Below are 10,670 nucleotides of genomic sequence, written 5' to 3'. Positions count from 1 at the left end.
TTTTGTATAGTTCTTCGGTGTATTCTTGCCACATCTTAATCTCTCTGCCTCTGTTGGGTACTTAACATTTCCATCCCTTATCGTGCCTAACCTCACAGGAAATGTTCCATATCAGCTCCAGTTTTCTTGAAGAGATCTCTAGTCTTTCCCATTCTGTTGTTTTCCTCTACTTTTTTGCATTGTTCATTGAAGAAGGCCTTCAGTTACAAATTCTGCCCCCTGAAACAGTAGTCCTGGAATGTTTAGCTACACAGGAAAGATAAACTGCACATTCACCAATAACTCTATTAGAGGGCATCCCTGATTTATTGCCCAATATAATATACCAGAATAGTGACCTTTAGTTTTCGTGGAAGATTAAATTAGGTTTGCTAACTTAACTAGTTCACTAAAATAAAGACATGCTATAATTATAAAAGGTTTACATTTTTAAAAATTAAATGATAGCTATATAAAAGTGTTAGCAATTTTACTTTGTTGGACTGTTGAACTCACTATGAATGTTTATATAAAAACTATAAGATTCAGGATTAATAGAATGATCTTACATAAACAGTGCCAGTGCTAAATAACAAAGATTCAATGGATTAGTGGTTCTAATTGGCTTTATTAAATGATTTAGGAATCAGGCAGCATCCCATCCAGCAATAGAGACGTACTCTGTTGAGCTTCAAAAAAGGAAAGGTTTTTAAGGCAGAGAGGGAACAGAAAAAAGGAAATTACTAGCAAAAAATGTATTATTTTAGGCATTCTCCTTAAGGGGAATGGATAGGGTCTATCAATGGATTTCCTCCTTGTGCCAACCAGGAAGTTCAAGGTTAGCTGGTTAAACATCACATTCCTGGGGAAGTCAGATCAGTCACTCAGTCGTGTCTGACTCTGCGACCCATGGACTGCAGCACGCCAGGGTTCCCTGTCCATCACCAACTCCCAGAGCTTGCTCAAACTCATGTCCATTGAGTCAGTGATACCATCCAACTATTTCATCCTCTGTCATCCCCTCCTCGTGCCTTCAGTCTTTCCCAGCATCAAGGTCTTTTCCAAAGAGTCAGTTCTCATCAGGTGGCCAAAGTATTGGAGCTTCAGGTTCAGCATCAGTCCTTCCAGTGAATATTGAGGACTGATTTCCTTTAGGATTGACGTAGGATCTCCTTGCAGTCCAAGGGACTTTCAAGGGTTTTCTCCAATACCACAGTTCAAAAGCATTAATTCTTTAGCACACTTTCTGTAGTCCAACTCTTACATCCATACATGATTACTGGAAAAACCATAGCTTTGATTAGATGGACCTTTGTTGGCAAAGTAATATCTCTGCTTTTTAATATGCTGTCTAGGTTGGTCATAGCTCTTCCAAGGATCAAGCATATTTTAATTTCGTGGCTGCAGTCACTATCTGCAGTGATTTTGGAGCCCCCCAAAATAAAGTTTGTCACTGTTTCCATTGTTTTCCCATCTATTTGCCATGAAGTGATGGGACCAGATGCCATGATCTTAGTTTTTGGAATGTTGAGTTTTAAGCCTACTTTTTCACTCTCCTCTTTGACTTTCATCAAGAGGCTCTTTAGTTCTTCTTCATTTTCTGCCATAAGGGTGGTGTGACCTGTATATCTGAGGTTGTTGATATTTCTCCCGGCAATCTTAATTCCAGCTCGTGCTTCATCCAGCCTGGCATTTCACATGATGTACTCTGCATGTAAATTAAACAAGCAGGGTGAAAACATACAGCCTTGATGTACTCCTTTCCTGATTTGGAAACATCTGTTGTTCCATGTCTGGTTCTAACTGTTGCTTCTTGACCTACATACAGATTTCTCAGGAGGCAGGTCAGGTGGTCTGGTATTCCCATCTCTTGAAGAATTTCCCACAATTTGTTGTGATCCACAGAGTCAAAGGCTTTGGTGTAGTCAGTAAAGCAGAAGTAGATGTTTTTCTGGAACTCTCTTGCTTTTTCAGTGATCCAATGGATGTTGGCAATTTGATCTCTGATTCCTCTGCCTTTTTTAAATCCAGCCAGAACATCTGGAAGTTCATGGTTCATGTACATTGAGTCCTGGCTTGGAGAATTTTGAGCATTACTTTGCTGGCTTGTGAGATGAGTGCAATTGTGTGGTAGTTTGAACATTCTTTTGCATTGCCTTTCTTTGGAACTGGAATGAAAACTGACCTTTTCCAGTCCCGTGGCCTTCCTGGGGAAGGTTGAGTCTATAACGAGATTAGATAATGTCTTGGTTTGCTGGCCTGGGGCCTAGCACAAATGACTTCATTTTGAGCCTGTCTCCTTTTTAACAGTAGTATATATTTGAAGCAGCATTAAAAGAAACTTCTCCCTCACTTCTTTTTGCTTTTTTTTCATTGTGGTGCACAGGCTTAGTTGCCCCTGAGCACATGGGAACTTAGCTCCCAGACTGGGAATCAAACTCCACTGGTTGAGTTCCTGGCATCCCCTCCATTGGAAGTCAGATTGTTAACCACTGGACCACCAAGGAAGTTCCCCCTTAACTACTTTTGAAATGCTTTGTTCATCACCTCAAATAAATAAGGGCTCATAGTTTTATGGAAATAGTGCTTTTATTTTCTTGTCACGTAAAATCCCACTAACACTCCATTCTGTAGCTATTTCAAGAACCCCTATGACTTGGTTGAGAGGGGAAGGGAATTGATGGGAAATTTGGTGTTGGCCAAGTTCTGAAAATAGAAATTGTGCCCACAAAAAAAGTATTTTGTTGGTTACTGTGACCACATTTGTAATTCTTGGCTAGTTCAGAATGCTTTGGTAGCCGGTCAAAGCCTTTGACTTCTTTCTTTATAAAAGAAAGATATGTCAAGTGGAAATCACATTTGTTAATTTAAAAAAATTAGTAAAATATATGAACAAAGGTTTGAAAGCAAATCTTTCCCTATTCTTAAGAGGGAAATATTTAGAGAGCATAGAGAAGGAAAAGAGAGAAATAAGGGGACTGGATTTCTTATGTTTCAAAAGTTAATAGGAAATTAGAGCAAGAAGAGGGCAGTAGTCTGCGACTTCACTAATACTACCTCAGTTAATCTCAAAAGACAGATTTGAGGTTTTGACCAGGACAGCTCTAGGTGTGTCATTCTTCCTTTGCTGCCAGAAAGAAGGGCGCAAGAAGAAGTCAGGGACTTTGTCCTATACTCTGAGCTGTCTCTTTTGGGCTGATTGGAGATGGGTTAAAATTGGCTCTTGAATGAGAAGTAAATCTGATTATTGACTCCAGTGTTTGGAATTCAGTAGTTCATGAGGACAAATAATCCTTTTACTTAGAGAGCTCTGGAATTCAAGAGTCTTCAGATAAAATCTTTTCAATTAGATTTTGTTCAGAAAGGGTGTCAGTAGAGACTTGTAATTATGAGGACATCAAGCAAGAATTTATATTTCTCAGGGAAAATGAAAGGCTATCTGAAATTATTAACTTTTTTACACACCCCCCCTCCCATACTGGGATTTGTACTTCTCCCTTATTTTAAAAACTATTTCCTAGAAAATTACAGAAGAAACTGTCCTATTTTTATTTTGTTTGAAGGATGATTTTCTTTTAATTAAGACTAATGATATGTTAGAATTAGATTCTGTGAAAATATTTCTTGAAGGTTGACTATGTGTTATACTTATGCAATTCACAAATGAGGGGGAAAGTGATGATATTTGAAAAGAAGTGTTATTTGAACTAAAGTTAATGACTTTCATTTCTTAATGGGTACACTGGTTGATGCATGTGATATAAATAGATGCTTAATTGATAATGTGTGGAAGGAATAATAGACCTTTAGATTTATTTAGGGCAAAGACTGTATGTAATTTCCTAGTGAATATCACATATAGACCCTTGATAAATTCTTAATGAACTTCTAATCAGTTATGACTCAAAGTTGGAGATATGAATTCTGTTCCTAGCCCTGCCATGTATCTCTGTGTGACCTTAAATACTCAGTTTCTTGAATAGTTTTGCAAGTAAAGAATTACACTTCAGGGCTATAAATTACTTGTTTTTAAGTTTCTGATGAAACATATTATTTACCATCACATTCTCATTCTCTGTGCTTTTCTCTCTCTAGGCTGATTCTCATCAGCATGCATTCATGCCTGTTTCTACCTCATCTCATCACTACCCTTCTCTCTCTGTCTTTCTGAATACACACACATACACATTCATACACAAAATACAAAATTGGCAGATACTTTTATTGCCTTACCCGACATGTATTTGCGATTAGTGCAGAGGTCTGACTCAGAACATTCAAAACTTGGATTTAGAGTTTTACCTTCCCACATGTCAGGTTAGAAGTGGTAAGAAATTAATGCACACCTTCCACCCGCGCTACCAGGAGCAACCCTCAACCAACTATTTATTGGATATTTCTCATTGCTCTTCTCCACTCATTTTTCCTAGAACTTCCTCAAAATAAACTTTCTCCTGAGTTCTTACCTCAGTTTGGCTTCTGGAGGAACCCAAAGTAGGACACAAAGCAAACTCCTCCTTGCCTCTTTCAGCTACCACCCTGTTTCTCTCCTCATTCTTGAATAATTAAGCTATCTTATTCAGAGCTAGATCTGCAAGAGAACGACTTTGTTGAACTTGCTGCTGTGTGTCAGGAGTTTATTAGTGAAGACCTGTTGAAATTGGAGGCCCAGAGAAAGGACAAAGAGAGACAAGAGGAAGAAGAAGTAACTGAAGAACCAAAGAGGTTCACAACACAGGAAATGGCAAGGGGATTTCCTTTGAGGAGGCACAGGACCTGAACAGTACGTGAAGGTAGCCGCAGTCATTCAGAACACAATCCAGTGTTAACTGTGTCATCTGTGACAGGAAAAATAGAGCTACTACCCAGACATCACTGTATCATTTTTTTCAAGAGGGTAGATAGAATTGAATTCAGCAAGGAACCAGAACCTGTGCAATCAATGGCAAGCATAAGTGAAGTTGAAGCTTGTCTTCCATCTCCCATTGCTGATGATCCTTCAGCTGACGATCCTTCTACCACTCCCATTTCCTCTCCCTCCTCTATTGGTAACTCTTCTTGCTTATTCACTCAGTGCTAGCCCCTGTATGCCCACCTGTTTACAGTACTACTGTGTTTTTCCAGATTCTTTAAGGTTAAAAACGTTTATGATTTGTGTTTTTTATGTATTTTTTGTGAAAAGTATTATAAACCTATTACAGCACAGTACTCTATAGCCAATTGTATTAGTTGAGTACCTAGGCTAACTTTGCTGGACTTATGAACAAATTGGACTTACAAACATGCTCTTGGAACAGAACTTGTTCATATGTAGGGCCTTAATGTATGAGTATTTACATCTTAAACTAGAAATACCCCTTCTGCTGGTCCGTTAGTGGAGTAAATTTAGTCAAGGGTTGAGCTCGTTGTTGTTGTTGTCATTGCTATGGCTTTGTTCACTATAATCACCAACTTCAAAATCTTTTGGTGTTACTTTGTGTTTGAAAAGAAGGTAGGTTTGCTAGAGGATTTTTTTCAACTTTCAGTTTCCACCCTCAACTTTGGGACTTCTCTGTGTGCTTGCACATTAGAAAGTATCTCTTTCCATGTTTTTGCACACCCTAAATTATAGACTTGTTGCTTGTTACTTGGTGCCCACTAGCCATGATGGTTTTCTGTTACCCTAAAGAAGCCTTGGTCTTTGACAAGCTTATCCTAGATAAGCCTTGGTCCTTGACAGAGAGGCTGTGCCCCTCTGTCTGGGGATGGAGAATACTCAGTGATCCTGCCCTCTCCCAGCAACAGGAAGACCTCTAGTTATTTGAGTCCAGGATAGTTTCCTGTCCTCCCAGGGTAGAGGTTTTTTTTTTTTTTTCTTTTTTCCTGCCCCCAGCAGTAATAATTCTCCTAAGCCTCTCACCCTGTTATATTTTTTGTTCATCCTATTTATTATTTACTTATTCCTTGTTTCATGTTGTGATAGATTGTATTTCTCAAAGGTAGCTATACAAATACACATGTAATACACACGTATGCCCCATCTCACATGTTATTTGTTTCTAACAACATGACTTAATATTTATCCCACTGTGAGGAAGGGTCTATGTTCTTTCCACTTGAATTCTCGTGAGGACTTGTATATTGCTACAACAATATAAAATGGCAGAAATGTCATATGACTTCCAAGGCTAGGATATAAAAAGGATATAGCCTCTACCTGGCTCTGTCCCTCTTGGAATGCTCATGCTTGGAATCCAGCCATCATGCTGTTAGGAAACCCATACTAGCCCATGCAGAAAGACCACAGAGGCCCACGTGCAGAGAAAGTAATGCCCCCAGTGTAAGCCAGCATCAACTGTCAGATGTGTGAAAGAATAAGGCTTCAGATGATTTTATCCCCCTGCCTTTGATCTTCCATTTGAGATACCAGACATAATGGTTTGGAGACAAAATGACCCCATTGAGCCCTGTCTTAATTCCTGACCCACAGGATATATGACCATAATAAATAACTGTTGCATACCTCTAAATTTTGGAGTAATTTGTTACACAGTCATAGTAATTGGAACATATGTCTCTTTTGGGTTTAAGCCAACATCTGTTGGATCATAGAAAAAACAAGGGAAATCCAAAAAAATCTTTCTGCTTCATTGACTACACTAAAGCCTTTGACTGTGTGGATCAAAACAAACTGGGAAATTCTTAAAGAGATGGGAATACCAGACCATTTTACCTGTCTCCTGAGAAATCTATATGCAGGTCAGTTCAGTTCAGTTCAGTCACTCAGTCGTGTCCAACTCTTTTTGACCCCATGAATCGCAGCATGCTAGGCCTCCCTGTCCATCACCAATTCCCGTAGTTCACTCAGACTCACGTCCATCGAGTCAGTGATGCCATCCAGCCATCTCATCCTCTGTCATCCCCTTCTCCTCCTGCCCCCAATCCCTCCCAGCATCAGTCTTTTCCAATGAGTCAACTCTTGGCATGAGGTGGCCAAAGTACTGGAGTTTCAGCTTCAGCATCATTGCCTCCAAAGAAATCCCAGGGCTAATCTTCAGAATGGACTGGTTGGATCTCCGCAGTCCAAGGGACTCTCAAGAGTCTTCTCCAACACTACAGTTCAAAAGCATCAATTCTTCGGCGCTCCGCTTTCTTCACAGTCCAACTCTAACATCCATACGTGACCACTGGAAAAACCAAAGCCTTGACTAGACAGACCTTTGTTGGCAAAGTAATGTCTCTGCTTTTCAATATGCTATCTAGGTTGGTCATAACTTTTCTTCCAAGGAGTAAGCGTCCTTTAATTTCATGGCTGCAGTCACCATCTGGAGTGATTTTGGAGCCCTCAAAAAATAAAGTCTGACACTGTTTCCACTGTTTCCCCATCTATTTCCCATGAAGTGATGGGACAAGATGCCATGATCTTAGTTTTCTGAACATTGAGCTTTAAGCCAACTTTTTCACTCTCCTCTTTCACTTTCATCAAGAGGCTTTTTAGTTCCTCTTCCCTTTCTGCCATAAGGGTGGTGTCCTGCATATCTGAGGTTATTGATATTTCTCCTGGCAATCTTGATTCCAGCTTGTGCTTCTTCCAGCCCAGTGTTTCTCATGATGTACTCTGCATAGAATTTAAATAAGCAGGGTGACAATATATGCAGGTCAAGAAGCAACAGTTAGAACCAGACATGGAAAAATGGACTGGTTCCAAATTAGGAAAGGAGTATGTCGAGGCTGTATATTGTCACCCTGCTTATTTAACTTATATACAGAGTACATTTTGTGAAATGCTGGACTGGTTGACTCACAAGCTGGAATCAAGATTGCTGGGAGAAATATCAATAACCTCAGATATGCAGATGACATATCCTAATATCAGAAATTGAAGAGGAACTAAAGAACCTCTTGATGAAGGTGAAAGAGGAGAGTGAAAAAGCTGGCTTAAAACTCAACATTCAAAAACTAAGATCATGGCATCTGGTCCCATCACTTCATGACAAATGAGGAAAAAGTGGAAACAGTGACTTATTTTTGAGGGGGGCTCCAAGTCACTATGGATGGTGACCTCAGTCACAAAATTAGAAGATGCTTGCTCCTTGAAAGAAAAGTTATGACAAACCTAGACAGCATATTAAAAAGTAGAGATGTCACTTTGCCAACAAAGGTCCATCTAGTCAAAGCTATGGTTTTTCCAGTAGTCATGTATGGATGTCAGAGTTGAACTGTAAAGGTGGAGCACTTAAGAATTGATGCTTTTGAACTGTGGTGCTGGTGAAGACTCTTGAGAGTCCCTTGGACTTCAAAGAAATCCAACCAGTCCATCCTAAAGGAAATCAGTCCTGAATATTCACCAGAAGGACTGATGCAGAAGCTGAACTTCCAATACTTTGGCCACCTGATGTGAAGAGCCAACTCATTGGAAAAGACCCTGATGCTGGGAAAGATTGAGGGCAGGAGGAGATGTGGGTGACAGAGGATGAGATATTTGGATGGCATCACCAACTTAATGAATATGAGTTTGAGCAAACTTCAGGAGATAGCAAAGGACAGGGAAGCCTAGTGTGCTGCAGTTCATGGGGTCACAAAGAGTCAAACACAACTTAGTGACTGAACAACAATCAATATGTGCACGTGTTTGTGTATGTGTGCATGCATGTACTTTCTTTAGAGATTACAGTAAGTACCAGAGGAGTCCAGCTCCTGGTTAAAAACCTGTGTGTGATATTTCAGGCTTGACCACAGGCAATTATGAAGTCTTTAACTGGCAGTCTTCATGGAGGAAAGCTGCTCTCCACACATCAGATTTGAGGTACAGCAGTACATGACCGTCTCTGAAGAAAGTTGCAGTTGAAGACTCAGATTGCTCTGGTTCATCCTACTCTTCTCATATTTGCCTTCCTTGACCAGGAGTCATCTTTTTTTCTTTTTTCTTTGGTTTTTGCAGTGGAGTATAGTTGATTAACAATGTTGTGTTAGCTTCAGGTGTACAGCAAAGTGGTTTAGTTATATATATACACATATGTTTATTGTTTTTCACATTCATTTCCCATTTACATTACTGCAGAATATACAGTAGGCCCTTGTTGGTGTTTTATTTTACATTTTATTTCTGAAGAATTCATTCATTCACACCCACATCGAACATCACAGATGCAGGGAAGGGAGAGTCCAACTCCATCCTCACTGCTCCAGCCAACAGAGGCAAAAATTCACAAAACAGATACAGGATCAGCAGATAAACTGGGCATGGAAAATGGCTCAGCATTTGCATGGCTCTGTTTTAAATATCATAGTGTGTATATATGAATTCCAAACCCCCAGTTTATTCCTGCCCCCCACCAACCTGTGCCCTTTGGTAACTGTAAGTGTGCTTCCTAAGTCTTTGAGTCTGTTTCTGTTTTATAAATAAGTTCATTTTTTTAGATTCCACATATAAGCAGTTGTCATATGATATTTGTCTTTTTCTTCCTGACTTCACTTATTATGATAATCTCCAGGACCATCCATATTGCTGCAAATGCCATTACTTCATTCTTTTTATTGGCTGAGGAAATATTCCATTGTATATGTGTACCACATTTTCTTTCAGTTCAGTTCAGTTCATTTCAGTTACTCAGTCATGTCCAACTCTTTGCAACTCTGTGGAATGCAGCACACCAGTCTTCCCCATCGATCACCAACTCCTGGAGCCTGCTCAAACTCACATCCATTGTGTTGGTGATGCCATCCAACCATCTCATCCTCTGTCGTCCCCTTCTTCTCCCACCTTCAATCTTTTCCAGCATCAGGGTCTTTTCCAAAGGATCAATTCTTCTCATCAGTTGGCCAAAGTATTGGAGTTTCAGCTTCAGCATCAGTCCTTCCAGTGAATAGTCAGGACTGACTTCCTTTAGGATGGACTGGTTGGATCTCCTTGCAGTCCAAGGGACTCTCAGCAGTCTTCTTCAACACCACAGTTCAAAAGTATCAATTCTTCGGCGCTCAGCTTTCTTTATGGTCCAACTCTCATATCCTACATGACTACTGGAAAAGCTATAACTTTGACTAGACAGGCCTTTGTTGACAAAGTAATGTCTCCGGTTTTTAATATGCTGTCTAGGTTTGTCATAGCTTTTTTTCCCAAGGAGCAAGTGTCTTTTAATTTCATGGCTGTGGTCACCATCTGCAGTGATTTTGGAGCCCAAGAAAAAAAGTCTGTCACTGTTTGCTTTGTTTCCCCATCTATTTGCCATGAAGTGATGGGACTGGATGCCGTGATCTTACTTTTTTGAATGTTGAGTTTTAAGCCAATTTTTTCACTCTTCTCTTTCACATTCATCAAGAGGCTCTTTAGTTCCTCCTTGCTTTCTGCCATAATGGTCATGTCATCTGCATATCTGAAGTTATTGATATTTGTCCTAGCAATCTTAATTCCAGCTTGTGCTTCATCTAGCCCGGCATTTTGCATGATGTACTCTGCATGTAATTTAAATAAATAGGGTTAGGAGTCATCATTTTAAAATCTTTCTCTCAGGCCTTTGTTCAAGGTCTAATGTCTTCGGGCATCTCTACTGAGGCCTCTTTATGCATGGAGGAAGGAATTCAGTTCTTTTTTTTACTTGTAGCCCTTTCCCCTGTTCTCTTCTGATTCCAAATTGCTGAATCCTTTGGGGTTCCCTCAGCTTCGAGATCACTTCCACATCTGGCTGATCCAACAGCCCTCCTTGATCCCTGTC

Source organism: Bos taurus, chromosome 8, assembly GCF_002263795.3.
Source record: "Bos taurus isolate L1 Dominette 01449 registration number 42190680 breed Hereford chromosome 8, ARS-UCD2.0, whole genome shotgun sequence".
Lineage (NCBI taxonomy): Eukaryota > Metazoa > Chordata > Mammalia > Artiodactyla > Bovidae > Bos > Bos taurus.
The sequence above is the reverse complement of the archived record's forward strand: the minus strand, read 5'-3'. Positions refer to the sequence as shown.